Genomic DNA, 14,788 nt, shown 5'->3' on the forward strand with positions numbered 1-14,788 from the left:
TTACTGTGTACCAACATCGATTTCTAGCTATAAAGACTGTATCGCATTTGAAATTTAGTAAAAGCCTTTTCTGAATGTTATCATCAATCAATCACACACCTTTAAGTACTCTCCAGATATAATTCTCTTCAGCTTTTCTTTATCCACATTTTGTGCACACTATATTCAAGAAGGTGGCACATTGCTAAAGGAAAAAGGACACTCACATATATTTCAATGAAGTTTACAAAAGTGAAAAATACATTCCATGGCCAAATGCCATATAGTATTTCAGGTGACAAATGATAATCACAAATGAGTTCATGATATGGACCTTCTTGAATCGTTATTTTTTTGTACAGAAGAAATCATTAGCTTGGAAGCAAACTACAGATAGAAAACTGATAGGAAAGATCTAAATAAGTAGTTGAAGTCACCTTATAAAATCCATTAAGCAGACTTTGCATTGTTTTAAATTCTCTTCTGACAAAACTTCACTGTTAGAAGAAGTATCATCACCTGTTTAATCAATAAGTTTATATATATATATATATATATATATATATATATATATATATTCTGGCCCTGGAACTCTCCTTGAGCCTCTTTTGCTCAGGGCTAGCACTCTACCACTCGAGCCACAGCATCAGTTCAGCATTTTTCTGAGTTATTTTATGGGAGAAAAGAGTCTCATAGACTTTCCTACCTGGGCAGGCTTTGAACTTGGATCATCAGACTTCAGCCTCCTTAGGATTACAGTCCTGAGCAATCTGCACCTGGCTTCATTATATTTTTTAATAAAATAAAATCGAAGAGAGACTATTAAACAGGTTACAGCATCAGAATAGAAAGACTCAATCTGGACTCCAGGGCCATCTAAGTGTATAAGCAAAAGAAAAGCAGCATTCTATTCCTGCAGAGATTTGCCAGCTTGAAAATCTTAGCAAATGCTTAGTAAATGCATTTGAGACAAACTTCCTACTAAGAAACAAGATAGGAGGGGGGCAGGGAGAAGGATGGTTAACTAGCAGCATCTGCTATTGTTTCCTCATTTGTTAAATAAGCAGCCAGGCTCACATAATCCTAGCTACTCAGGAGGCTGAGATCTGAGGATCAAAGTTCAAAGCCAGCCCAGGCACAAAAGGACCTGAGACTCTTCTCTCCAGTTAACCTCTAAAAAACTGGAAGTGGGGCTTGGCTCAAGGGTAGGGCGGTAGCCTTGAGCTGAAGAGCTCGGGGCCAGCGCCCGGGCGGAGTTCAAGCCCCAAGACCCACAATAAATAAATAAATAAATAAATAAGCAAGCAAGCAAGCAAGCACAACCTGGTAAAGACTGCAGAGAAATTTTCGTGGAGAAAGCAGCGAGGAAGTGGTACTGTAGCTCACGTGGTAGAATACTAGCTTTGAGTTGAAGGGCACAGGGACAGCTCCCAGGCCCAGAGTTCAATCCCCAGGACTGATTTTAAAAAAAGCAGCAAGGAATGGACAGCTGTCCAGTGCCCATCTCCTCTTCTCTGGGGAGGGGACACAGAGTCCTGCTATATAAGGTGAAATCTGATGGTCCCACTGACTACCAACTCTCGCTGTGGAGAAAGCCACCCAAACACGAGGCCTCAGTCACTCCAGGGATGTGAGAGGCAGCATTCGCCCACGTGGGGCAGAACTGGGAGCAGCAGTCACCTGTAAGTCACCAAGCACGCAGAGGTGCAGCTGGTGCATTCTGAATCTGCGCCTGTTGCCAGAACTCAGCCCCAAGTGGGATAAAGAGCAATCACAGCCCAATGCCTCATGAGACATTTGGTCTTAGAACTCTTCCACCAAATATCGGTCCCAAATGGAAAAATCCCAGCCCAAAAGCCCACTGAATTTATGAATAACGAATACGTTACCTCCAAAAGCCAAGCATTCCAGAATAGAAAACTAAAGATGAAAAAGCTCCATAATAATCTCAGTGAGCTCAATAAATTAGGGCAAGATGGTCAATGAAATGTGGTTTAACTATCAATTTAAACCAAAGAGCTAAACAAAACAAGAGAATTCAACCTGCTGAATGAAATAAAGACAATGTAGCCTAGATGACTGGACCACTGGAAGAACTGTAAACTGTCACCAGATTGTTGAGCTCTCACATTTCTGGTACAGTTGGTAAAAGGCCCAAGACCTGTACTTTGAAAAGTTCTCCTTAACACATTATAAGGTTGGAATTATCAGCCTACAAAATAAAACCCAAGTCCCTTCCTGAATGCATTAAGTTCTTGTGACTTGCAGAATTATTCGTGTGTGTGTGTGTGTGTGTGTGTGTGTGTGTATGTGTGTACAAGGGCAGGGGCTTGAACTTGGATCCAGACGCCGTCCTTCAGCGTTTTCACTCAAAGCTAGTACTCTATCACTTAAGCCATACCTCTACTTCCAGCTTTTGTTTTTACAGACTTTTCTGCCCAAACTTTGATCCTCAGCTCTCAGCCTCTGGAGTAGCTGGGTGGCAGCCACTAGCACCTGGCTTTAGTATTCCTTTCCATTTCTGATTAATTCTAGCCAAAAAACCTTTCCCCATAGGGAAAGCAACCCACTGCTTTCCAGAATACAGCCTACTTTAGCTCATGCTATGATTCCACCTCACAAGCTTTTCACTACGCCACACACTCTACATCTGCATCCCTGGCTCGATGCATTGCCTCCTAAAGCCATCAGTTTATGATTGCCCTGTGCTGTTATCCTCTGGCTGAGTAAAGTCACATTTGTTGATATAATGGCTACCTTTAATTTTGCTGGTTATGAGGTTATGTAGTATGTATCACACAAAAGTATTGGCTCATACAAGCTCAGAATTCAGTCCTAACTATGCCTGGACAATGAGTGGATGAAGGGATGCACACAATACCAAATTTTCTTACCATTTCCTTGGGCCCTTTCCCAGCTCTGACAACCAAATCGCTACATGGCCCTACAATTGCCACTTAGGAAAGACTTACCTTTGCTAAAATGAAGCAGCCAGGGCAGAGATGACCTGGGTTTCGTTTGTGGGGTTTCCAATGCCTTGGTTATTTTTTATTGATCAAGCTATCATTCCTTATCTATTGCAATAAGATATTAAAATTTTTTTTAAGTTATTACAAAGGTGATTTACAGAGGGGTTGCAGTTACAAAAGTCAGGTGAAGAGTACATTTCTTTCTAGACAATGTCAACCCTTACCTCCAATGAGATCTATTTTTGAAAAGCAAATTTGTTGTGTGCTCTGTATGCTTTCTCTACCTGTTGGCTTTCTGCTCCCCTGGAATGGTAAGTTATCTCACACATTTCATTCCCATCTGTGGCTAATTACTCTTTCTGGTTCCTCCTATCCAAATAGTGCTGCTCGATATTGTTTGTTTGTTTGTTTCTAATTTCTAGTTCTCTCACAATTTTAAAGGAATTTTCAAGGATTTTGTTCACCTAATTGTTCCCTGGTGCTCCAGTGTAAAAATAAACCCTCATTTAAAGGCTTAGTAGGATTTATACACGTCTAACATCTTGGTGGTGCTAGAATAAAAAAATACCCAATTTAAAGGCTTTTAGTGTCATGATGGGAAAAACACACTACACATCATCCTTACCGTGCAGAGCTGAGGGACCAAATCTCTGTTTTATAGTCAGGATTTTGGAGGAAGATTTTATTGCATTAAAGGCTACTGTGCACAAGATATTGTGGATTTTTTCTTCCACTCTAGTTTTTTTCAAAGTCAATATTTGCAATCATTCCATTAAAAACCCTTGTGAGAACAAGAATCTTGTTTTCTCCTTCAGAGACTTACATTGTTTATGGCCTACTGCGGGCCTGGTCATAGTCAGAAGATGATGGGTAAGTGCCTGTCACAGCGCCTTCTTTGGAAATCCCCTGTGCCCTGGTGGGCTAGGACTTGGCAAAGTCCTTCTCCTTAGCGGCCTGACTCGATGGCACAATCAAAATAGCAAGTGTTGGCAAGGATGTGGAGAGACTAGATTTCCACAGGCACTGCTGACGGGAAATGGTCTTGTCACTTTAGAAAACAGCCTGGCAGCTCCTCAAGACAATGAGGCACAGAATTGCCACACCACCCAACAATGCTACTCCTACGCTGACTCCTAAAGAACGGAGAACACACACCACCTCCAAATTCGAATGTGTAGCGTGGCTGCTCATCACTGTGAAAATGTGGACGCCACTGAAAGGTCAGGCCGTTGATAAATTAGTATACAGAATGCTTACATCCCCACAATTGAATGTTATTCAACAATATAAAGGATCAAAATGATGCTACTTACTACAACATGGATGACCCTGGAAAACACTGTGAAAGAAATGAAGCATAACAGGACACCTATTACGCAATTCTATTCTTATTATTAAGTGTCCACACACATACACAAAGCATGTAATTCCTACAAGTTGGGCAAGGCAGATGGGGAGGTCTGCTAGCAGTACAGGGTTTCTTTCTGTGGTGTTGAAAAGATTCTGAGATTAAACTAACTGTGGCTCTGTTTGTAGCATGACCACGCTAAGAGCACTGACTAAGAGCACTGACGCTCACCTTAGCGTTTCTATTACAGGTGAAACGACACCTCCATTTAAAATATGCATTCAATTTAATGGCATGGCTTCAGGATAATCCTGCTCATTCTACTACCAAAATAAAAACAGATGAAGGAATAAAGGTTCTTAAGTTGTGACCTAATGATTTTGAGGGCAAGGCTTGTTTTTTATTCATGGTTGTAAACCCAAGACCCATTGTCCTTCTTAAACCACACCCCATACCCTCTGCATCTGTTAGGTCTCTTCAGGTCCTCAATTAAGGAAGAGGTGACTAAACTCACTAAAGCAGTACAGGAATCACAGATCCATCTGCCTCGGAAAACCGCCAAACACCCACTGTCCTTCCATCCCTGAACTTTGCGCCTCTGGGGCAGCATCACCCCTTCACCAAACATCTTCTTTCTCCTCCTAGAACTTCCAATGGTTCCTAGAGTTACAAGCTTCCTTGGACCTTACTCAAAATCCAGGCTGTTTCAACTGCGCATTTTTCTTGGGTGACTCAGGCCTTGGCTCATGATAAAAGGAATCCAAAAGAATCTAGTCAAAGAGTTAAAAAAAAAAAAAGGATCGGTTTATTTTCTTATCACATCTGATTAGTTGATTTTCTTATAAAACTTAAAGGAGCTCCTAATGCAAAAACTGGGGCTGAGTGAAGCTTAGTGCTAGAGCCCCGACTTCACATGCATGAGGCGCTTAGGCTCAATCTCTATTGCATACATGTGTACACATACATACACAAACACACATACACATGTGCACACTCACTCCAACAACAATACAACAGTCGAAAGGGTGTAGGCTTAAAGGGGAAAAAGTATTTTATAACTGAAAGGTACTGAGTTCTGAGTACCCATTCACCAGCTAGGGAAGGAGACACTAGAAACCCTTCCTGTTGGCAGATCACTTTTTAAATGCATGGGACACCATGGCACTACAGTTTAAGAGATCTCAGGTGAGATATTCAGCCTCAGACTGTCTCACAGAGCCGCAGTGCACATGTGCAAGCTTAGGGCTGGTCAAGTTCTTCTTTTGAGCAATGGAAAGCACTTATTGTTTAATCCAGTGAGGTCCCATCCCTGGATACTGAGGACAGAGTCTCTGACAAAGTACACAATCGTCTCTGCCAAGACTTCTGACCACTGCGTGAGTAAGAAGAAAAGGCAGTGCCATCTCCTTAATACCAATGTATAAAGGAAGGCAAGGACAAAACTTCAGAACTGGGATCTGTGCAAGATCCTTCTATCTTGGATGTTTTTTTGACAAGAGAGGCATTTTGTGGGGAGGAGGGTGGATCAGTTGTGGGGCTTGAACTCTGGGCCTGGGCACTGTCCCTGAGCTCTTCAGCTCAAGGCTAAGCACTCTTACCACTTGAGCCACAGCACCATTTCTGGTTTTCCGGCAGTTAGAGATAAGAGTCTCACAGACGTTCCTGTCCAGGCTGGCTTTGAACCTTGATCCTCAGATCTCAGTCTCCTGAGTAGCTAGGATGACAGGCGTGAGCCACCGGTGCCCGACTAAGAAAGATACATTTTTTTTAATGTGTCTACCTTACCTTAAGCAATTTAATCACTGCATTTGTCTGTGTTCATCACTGTAATGAAGTGATAAAGTAACTTTATAAAAGAAAGGGTTCATTTAACTCAGTTTACGGGACTCAAGGACAATGCAGAGGCATGGTTCTGGTCTGGTGAGGAATGCATGGTGGATGCTGTCAAACAGCAGGTACAGGGAAAACAATCACCTCCCTAGGGCTGGGGTCGGGGGAAGGAAATGCGGACCATGTCATGAGAAAGGGTATCAATGTTTGTGAAGTAATGCACCTTCTATCTGGTGAATATAATGCAACCCTTCTATTAATTACAATAAAAATATATGGAAAATGGGGCCGGGAGTTTGGCCTAGTGGTAGTACTTGCCTCGCATGCCTCGATTCCTCGGTACCACATACATAGAAAAAAGCTGGAAGTGGTGCTGAGGCTCAAGTGGTACAGCTCTAGCCTTGAGAAAATCCAAGGACAGTACTCAGGCCCTGGGCTCAAGCCCAGGAAAAAAACCACAGTCACCTCCATAAACAGGGGCCAAAGTGCCAAGGTTGTAGTTCAGAAGTGGAACTGTTGCCTAGCTTGTCCAACCCCCAGAACCATAAAATAAACAAACCAGCAAACAAAGCAGGACCCAGAGAGAAGCTGAGTTCCCACAACCTCTTTTAAGGATATAGCTCCAGATGGCCTGAGGGCTTGTCCTAGGCTCTGCTTCCCCAATCACACTCCTGTCAACATGAGACCCTTCAGAGGACCTGCATATACTATATCCAGACCACACCACCCACGAATATCCTTGCTATATTTTTAAACTGGCAGCTTAAGAAATGAATATAGTGCCTGTAATCCTAGCTACTCAGGAGGCTGATATGTAAGGATCACCATTCAGTGCAGACTCCAATTCACCACCAGAAAACTGGAAGTGGAGCTGTGTGGCTTAAAGTGGTAGAGCACTAGCCTTAAGCAAAAAGAGTTTAAGAACAGTGCCCAGAAACTGAGTTCAAGCCCCACAACTGAAAAGAAGGGAGGGAGGGAGGGAGGGAGGGAGGGAGGGAGGGAGGGAGGGAGGGAGGGAGGGAGGAAGGCAGGCAATATCTCCAAATACCCTTCATTTATTTATAAATCGGTAACTTAAATTAACTGAAGAGGTGGCAAGTCAAGAAGTCCTTATTTATTAAAACCATGATAGTTCACTTCCACAAGAGAAATTATGTTACCACCAGTGTAAGAAACCCTAAAACAAGAGCCTTCATCAAGGAAAACTGTCCATAGAAAACACAAGTGAGAAAAGCTTCAGTGTAAAAGGGAACACAAGCAGCCACGTACTTTAACCCCATTCTGCAGCAGCTACCTTTCCTCTTGCTTCCATAATTTCTCCACATTTTAAACTTGACAGTTAAACTCAATCACTGAATTTTTTAAAAGATGTGGCAAATACATTGAGAGTAAATAGGGTTTTTCTGTTTGTTTCTAAATTTCTGTTTTATTTTTTATTGTTATTGTATAGGTGATGTACAGAGCAGTTACAGTTACATAAGTCAGATAAAGAGTACATTTAGAACAGGGTCAACTTTCGCTTTCTTCCAGATTTTCCCTCCCGCTCCCCCCTACCACTTCTCAGTTGTCTAGTTCATGTTCAACATAGTCAGTGAGTCACACCACTGCATTTATCCACACTTTCAGTAAATGTTTTCACATAGCCATTGAACAAACTTTAGAGTCTAAGAAAATCAATCCTGCCTGTGCAGGTCATTGGCTGTGAGATTTGAGCAAATTTTCCAAACTTTGTCCTGTTCCTTTAAAGCAATGTCGATAATATTCTCCATTTTACAGAAGATTCCAGTGAACTGAAATAAGGCCTACACAGCTTTTGGCTCCTTGCACAGAAAAAGTAACTCAATAAATCTATGTTGCTATTGTTATAATTCTATTACAATTACAATCATTCATAGGAAATGTGTTCTAAGAGATGTGTATTCTGAGATACAGCCATTTGTTACTTATTATTCCTCCTGTGATACTAAGATGCACACATCTGAGAAATGAGGCAGGGCTCTGCTCATTTATCAAAAGCAAAAACTGGGAACAGAAGAAAAGCAACATACAGAGATGAGTCTATGGCAACAAAAACAGAAAAATTTCCCACAACAATCTTCCATCAATTCATAGAGACATTAATTCTCAGAGCTTGAAGAGAATACGTTGAGAAATTCCATTCCCTTATTAATCAAAATAACTTTCAATGACCAGAAAACCAATGGTAAAAATCAGGACAAATCATTATTCAACAGCCTAGTTAGGGATAATAGACCTCATGGCTTCCTCATAAAGATGATAATAGTAAGCACATTATAAACAAATGACACATATATATTCCAGGCACTCTCTGTTAGTGCTCTATCTTTACAGCCACAGCTTCCTTGAAGCTTCTAGCAGTGGTTAACTGGAGATAAGAGTCAAAGACATCCTGATGGAAAACTCTATCATGAATTACTGCCATTTAGACACTCTTGTGGCCAGCAACTTGTAGTTGTGGTTGTTGTTTTGCATTCTCCTAAAGAATCACAGGCCGAAAAGAGGCAGAGATCAGATGCAGATTCCCATCTGTTTGTCTAAAACTCTACAGCTTATCATGTAGTCAGCTGCCTTCAGAGTCAAATTAGCTTTTCTGAGAGTAGGGGAAAAAAAAAAACTTTAGAAAGGGAATTTTAAACCTTGGTTTTGGGCCTATTCCACAATATTGTCAAGTTTTCTTATGGGCCAACTATGTAACCTCATTAGTTTTATACTTGTCAGATGAAGCATTAGAGAAAATTTAAAGCATCTTCCAGTTGAAAGGTAGAACTCTATTCTACCAACCAATGCTCTTATGTTTCTCCTAAGTATAACTTTGACCGTATATCAATAATGTGGACTGAATCTGGCTCTGTTCTTTGTAGCCGGAGCAAGCATCCATCCATGACTCAATTTCTGTATCATTAAACTAAGAAAATACACAGTGGTACTTCTCTCTACTACCTGTGATACTTACCTTCTACTAAATGTGATACTATCTGCCAATTGCTTGGCTCATACTGACAACCAGGAGACCCTAACCTGATTGGATCTCCAGGCATGTGCTTGTTGGTAATGAACTAATCAGATGGCCAGACGGACTGGAAAGCCAATTAGAAAGCTCCCTATCCACTACCTCATACCAACGCCTCCATACATTTTCTCCTAAAAGAGCATGTCACCCAAACAGAACGCTGGAGAACCAAAGATGATCTTAAAGACTTGTACCTTAGACTCTGTAAAATCCACTATTCCTCCAAATCCCTTTGTACCAGAAGGAACCAACCATAAGACCCAAAGAAGCAGCCTTTGCTGAACTGAACAGGTGCTACAATTCTCGATAATCTTCAGTTACAGCCACTCACATGGCTAACTGAAATCAGTTTGGACAATGCGTCTAGACCCGGTACACTTCTTACAGTTGTTCTCTCTTTTATATTCCAGTCTGAGAGAAGAGGATAAATTTACCAGCAGCTTGCCTAGAATGGCGCATGACCCACTGTGCTTCTTTGGGGATCATCTTGCTGGGGATGACATCTAAAATGTGGTTCTTGGAGAAAAGTGCTGAGAATCACTGAGTGTTCTGCTTTAACTTCCTATCTGGGTAGCAGTCAATGCGTTGCCCTTTTCCTAGTAGAGGATGAGGAAGTGTGAACAGTCTTGGCTGCCTGCACATTTCCTTGGTGTAACAGCCACTGGGGAAACCACAACTGAGCCACTCAAACAGACTTAATAAAAGTGAGTGCATCTGTCCATCTGTCTTCATTCAGCCTCTCCCATCCCATCCACCAAATGTTATTTCTTCGAGGTTAATTCAAGCCTTTCTCACAATGCTTTTACCAGTCATCCTGCATCAAATCAATTAACCACTTCTTAAAACTTTCATAGTAATAAGTGTAGAAGGAGGAAGGAAGAGAGGAAAAGAGGGAGAAAAACCAGAAAGAGTGAGAGCGGAGAGGAATATGTTCAAAGAGCCTCCTACAGATATAGCCTGGATATTTTACAGACGCCAGTCAGAATGGCACACAATACTGTTCAGCTTCCTTCTCTCTCACACCTCATCATATTTTTCAGCTCTTATAAAAACTGTTGCTGTGCTTGCTAGATGCTTGCTAGATGCTTCCCCTCTGAACTTCTTACAGGCTCAAGCTGTCATTTAATTCTGCCTGTGCCACAGTGAGGACCTACGATGGCAGGCCCAGTAAACACATTAGTCCTTTCAGACATTTTGTTAAACCAGAGATTTTCCTGTTGGCACAAAATTAAGAAGTCTGATAAATGTCAGCCTCATGCATGGCACAGGTGGATTTCCCACAGGATGAGTGTCTTCTCAGCATCGAGAGTCTGGACACAGTCTTCCAGAATCCCTGAAGGTGGGGGGCTGGAAAGGGCAACTTCCTTGGGTCATTTCAAGTTGAAAATTCTAATCATATTCGGAGATAAAACTGAAATAGAGAAAAAGAATGAAATCATTGAGGGGAAAGCCAGGAATTGACAAAATCCAATAACAAGGTTGCGAGCGGCTGACTCACCGTAGAGTGAGTCTAGGAGTTTGGCATGCCTGTTCTACTGAAGTTCCTAGGATAGGACCCACGATGCAGCCAGGCAGTGAACAGGACCCTGCTCCAGCTCTGCCTGAATACTCGGGTAACTGTCCCTACTACTCCAGCCAGACAGTGAGGCGGGGCTGCACAGCATGAGCCACCTGCTGACTCATCCTGAGGGTCAAACCATCTTCAGGTCTAGCACAGGCTGGACAGCTGGGCCGGGAGAGGAAAATTCAGGATAAGCAAGGATGTGCATGGGGCAGGGCACTTGGGAAAGGGGGATGGGAATCCCACAGTGTGCCTCAGATCCTTTTGATGACTAAGTGGCTGCACACCCTGCCCTGCCCCCATGCCTGTGTTGACATGTGATCAAGGTGACAGTGTCTGAGGGTGGGACCATGGAAATGATGAGAGGAGGAGGGCAGGATCCTTGTAAGTTGTAGTACAGTGCCTATCTACAAAACAAACTCAAGAGCTCATTGCCCCTGAAGAAGGCACCATCTATGAACACGGAAGTGAGCATTCAACAGACGCCATTATCACCTCACCCCTTGACCTTGACTTCCCAGTTATCAAAACAATGAGAATTACTCTGTTTGTTGTGTTTTAAACCATCCAGTGTGACACAGTACTCCCTCGGATGAAGGGATCAAAGAAGCCCCAGAGAAATCAAAGCCATCAGACGTATTAAGTCCCTTACATAAAATGCTGTAGCATTTGCATGTAGCTATGCACATCGTCCAGTGGATTTTAACTTATACCTAGATGACTTATGATAGACAGTGTAATGTAAATGCTCTGTAAATAGCCATTACATTTCTTAGAGAACCATGGCAAGGATAAAAATGTCTGTATCTGTTCAATGCAGGTGCAAATTTTCTGAATGTTATTAATCCAAGGTTGGTTGGATCTATTGACAGCAGATACAGAGGAACAACTAAATATTGCCACATGAGTCATATGGCCCACACGACCCTCCCCTACAAACAACGAGGACAGGTGTGAAACTGCACACATAACACAGTAAAGCAACTTCACTTCTGTTTAAAGAAAATGGATGGGAAAGTTGTTTTTTAACTTAATGGAGAGAGAAAATACAATAGCATTTTATATATAATCACTTAATGTATGTCTACTGTGGTGCCAGATACTGAAAGTGACAACCAGCAGATGAAATCACAGATGTTATGATTTCTGTGGCTGGGAAAGGTACACACTGCTAATTGGTTAGGGAATATGACTTCCTGGTTTCATCCTCATTAAAAGAATTTCAGTTTTTACAGAAACGACGACATGCCCAGGCTTAAAAATATAAAAAAACTAAAACATAAGGCCAAACTCTTTTTTTCCATATATTTTTATTGTAATTAATAGAAGGGTTACATGATATTTGCCAGATAGAAGGTGCATTAATTCACATACATTGATACCCTTTCTCATGTCTTGGTCCCCATTTCCCTACCCCCACCCCACCCCTCATCTTGTTTTCCCCCCTCCCCTATCCAATTTCAAATAGCCAAATACAAATATATCCAATATATCAGATAACAAAGTGAGATACTGTAACAATATGAAATAACCAAGGGACAGCAAAAGAGATGAGAGATAACATAGTACGTTAAGGACAACAATCACTCATTATATGGCTTTTGTTTCTATATCCTAGAGGTCCTTTCATTTAGCATCATACTATATGGCCTTATGTATCTAGGTTTTGCTCTATTGCAAATCTCAAGGCCAAACTCTTAACGGCCAAAAGTGGCTGTGTGATACAGGCCAGGCAGGACATGGCATGGAGGGTTTCTGGAAAATCCTCAGACCTGATGACTTCTTCCTTTCTCTGTCACCCAGATGTTCTGCAGGTTCAGGGGAAGCAGAGCATGGTGGGCAGGTGTAATAAGCAGGGCCCTGGAATAGTTCTAGATACTGAAATGAACACCCCCTGCTGATTCTGAGATAAATAAACCAGGTACTGATGTAAGCAGTGTCCAAATCTCTGTTATCCTCAGCCAAATCAGTTTCAGCTACACAGTGAGTCAAGACACATCAAACTTCTTTAACACTTGCTGGGTTTTATTCACAATTATGTTCTTGGTTTTCAGAGAATGGTGCTGACCTGCAGGAAGATGGCTTTGTTGACTTTTGTTTGTATGTTTCCCCCAACTCTGAAAGGCAAAAAGGAAGAAAGTTCTTAGGGACGATTATTTTGGTAACAAAGGTACAACTATAGGACAAACTTCTTTTCAAGGTAGACGAGTAAGTGTAAGATTTTACTGAGTAAAATGAAAACAAAAAGAAATGTATGTTTATTTCCTATGTTCTGAAATTCAGGTACAGAACTGATTTTGTCTGTGATCTATTGCCAATATCATACCATACTATCTTCCAAATAGTCAATGCAAACCAAGTATATATTTCAGCATACAGCCAAGAAAATCACAAAGTATTTGGTTTAGAAACAGGGTCCCAGTAGACCACAGACAGAGAACCTACCTTTGGTTATAGAGTCTAGAGAACTGGCTGTTTGCATGCCAGCCTCTAAGAGCAGAACGACTGTCCATCGAGCTGTTCATTCCATGTTTCTCACGTCTTTGATAGTAGTTCCTGCTCACCACCCTCACAAGGCTGATAACATTCGAGGAAAACTCATGGCAGTGCCAATTTCCCACTACAGTCCCGAGGGTGACATGATTTAGGGGCTTTTTTCTGGGTAAACATCAACATAATTTAAACAGACACATGCCACCCACTCTAACACAGAAGTAGATGACCTGTTAAAAGCAGTGTGATGAGGTTCAGAACCCCAGCTGTGGTTGGGTTTTCTTTGGTTGCTCTTTGTCTTTTAGTATATATCCATAATGGGAAACATGTGCTTCCACAAGCACTGAGATTTTTTTCCAGTCCACTCCCTGGAGCGTGGAGGTAGCTGACAGGCAATGAGTTCTGTAAGTAACAGAGAAAGAACAAGGACTTGTTAGTTCTAGTTCTTTTCCCTCCCCACCTTTCAATACTGAAGCTTGAGCAGGCAAAATACTCACCTCTTCCTGGCCCTTCCCCACCCAACCTAGAAAGGCTATGAGACTTCAATCGACCCAAATAGGTGTAGTACTGGAAGCTTGTGTGAAATAATTTTATCCCTGGATAAAAGGAGATGAAAGGGAGAAGAGCTCTCTCAGCCATTTTGGCAAAACCTGTCTTCCTGCACATGTACAATCCCATGTCAAAACTTGCTGCTTAGAAATGTGGCTACTATTTGCATTAAGCCTGAGGATATAAACTAAACATGCTACAAGGAGCCTGAATATGAGGAAGCAAGAGTATAGAACACTATGACATTAAGCTACCAACCAATCTACGATCGTCTGCCATTGTATAACATGTTGACAAATGTCTTTTAGTGGGCTGGCTCCTCTACTCAGCTCTGGTATCCTTTGTCTTAAGAAATATATGCAGGCACAGAGAAGTGGGGCCTATAAAACCAATGGGTTCTATCAACAACACAAAAGAACAATGCCACTATAACAGCCAAATCCATAAACAGCTCATTTAAAGTAGCACATTAGATCTTAGAAATATTTACCTGGTAGAGTAAGAGCCAGCTGGAACAATTCTAGGTGCTTCCACATCCATTTTAAATGAATCCAAGACTCCTGCGGAAGGAATTTCAAAACATTCCCATAGCTGACACTGTGCTTTCTTATCCTGAAGGCATAATTAGGAAGAAAAAGGAAACCATAGGGAATATTTCCTATGAAACTTACCTCCAGAATGAATCGCAATCTTATGTGGTTTTTAATCATTGATCTTTGAAGCATCCTGATGGAGAGGCAGTGTAATAAAGTATGATTACTAACATTTTGGGGATATGGAGAAGAGTATGAAATTAAACCATTACCAATAAACAAGCTCAAGGTAATCCACTAGTGAGCCAGCAGACATGAGACAGAACACAGCCTAGCTCCTGTCCACCCCTCTCCCCAGGGCACTCTCTCCTGATGACTCAGGAGGTCCAGCTGAGTCACCGCTTCCTTGAACTGAACCTCCCAGAAACTAGGCTGGGATATAAAGAGACCGCCCATGAGAAAGGCAAATCCAACACACTACTCAGTCAAATCATG

General features: G+C 41.9%; 1 protein-coding gene across 1 annotated transcript in view; it reads right to left on the reverse strand.

Annotated features, from left to right (window-relative positions):
- Window positions 1-12,320: 12,320 nt before the first annotated feature.
- The window catches only part of Socs6 (suppressor of cytokine signaling 6), a 34,406-nt gene continuing 31,938 nt past the window's right edge, over window positions 12,321-14,788 (reverse strand). The window contains exons 3-5 of the transcript XR_016538806.1: window positions 14,251-14,320; window positions 13,164-13,613; window positions 12,321-12,835 (exon numbers count right to left, since the gene is read on the reverse strand). The gene's annotated coding sequence lies outside the window, so the exon portion shown is untranslated. The remainder of the gene's footprint in view (window positions 12,836-13,163; window positions 13,614-14,250; window positions 14,321-14,788) is intronic.

Source organism: Megascapheus bottae, chromosome 19, assembly GCF_031878675.1.
Source record: "Megascapheus bottae isolate mThoBot1 chromosome 19, mThoBot2.hap1, whole genome shotgun sequence".
NCBI lineage: Eukaryota > Metazoa > Chordata > Mammalia > Rodentia > Geomyidae > Megascapheus > Megascapheus bottae.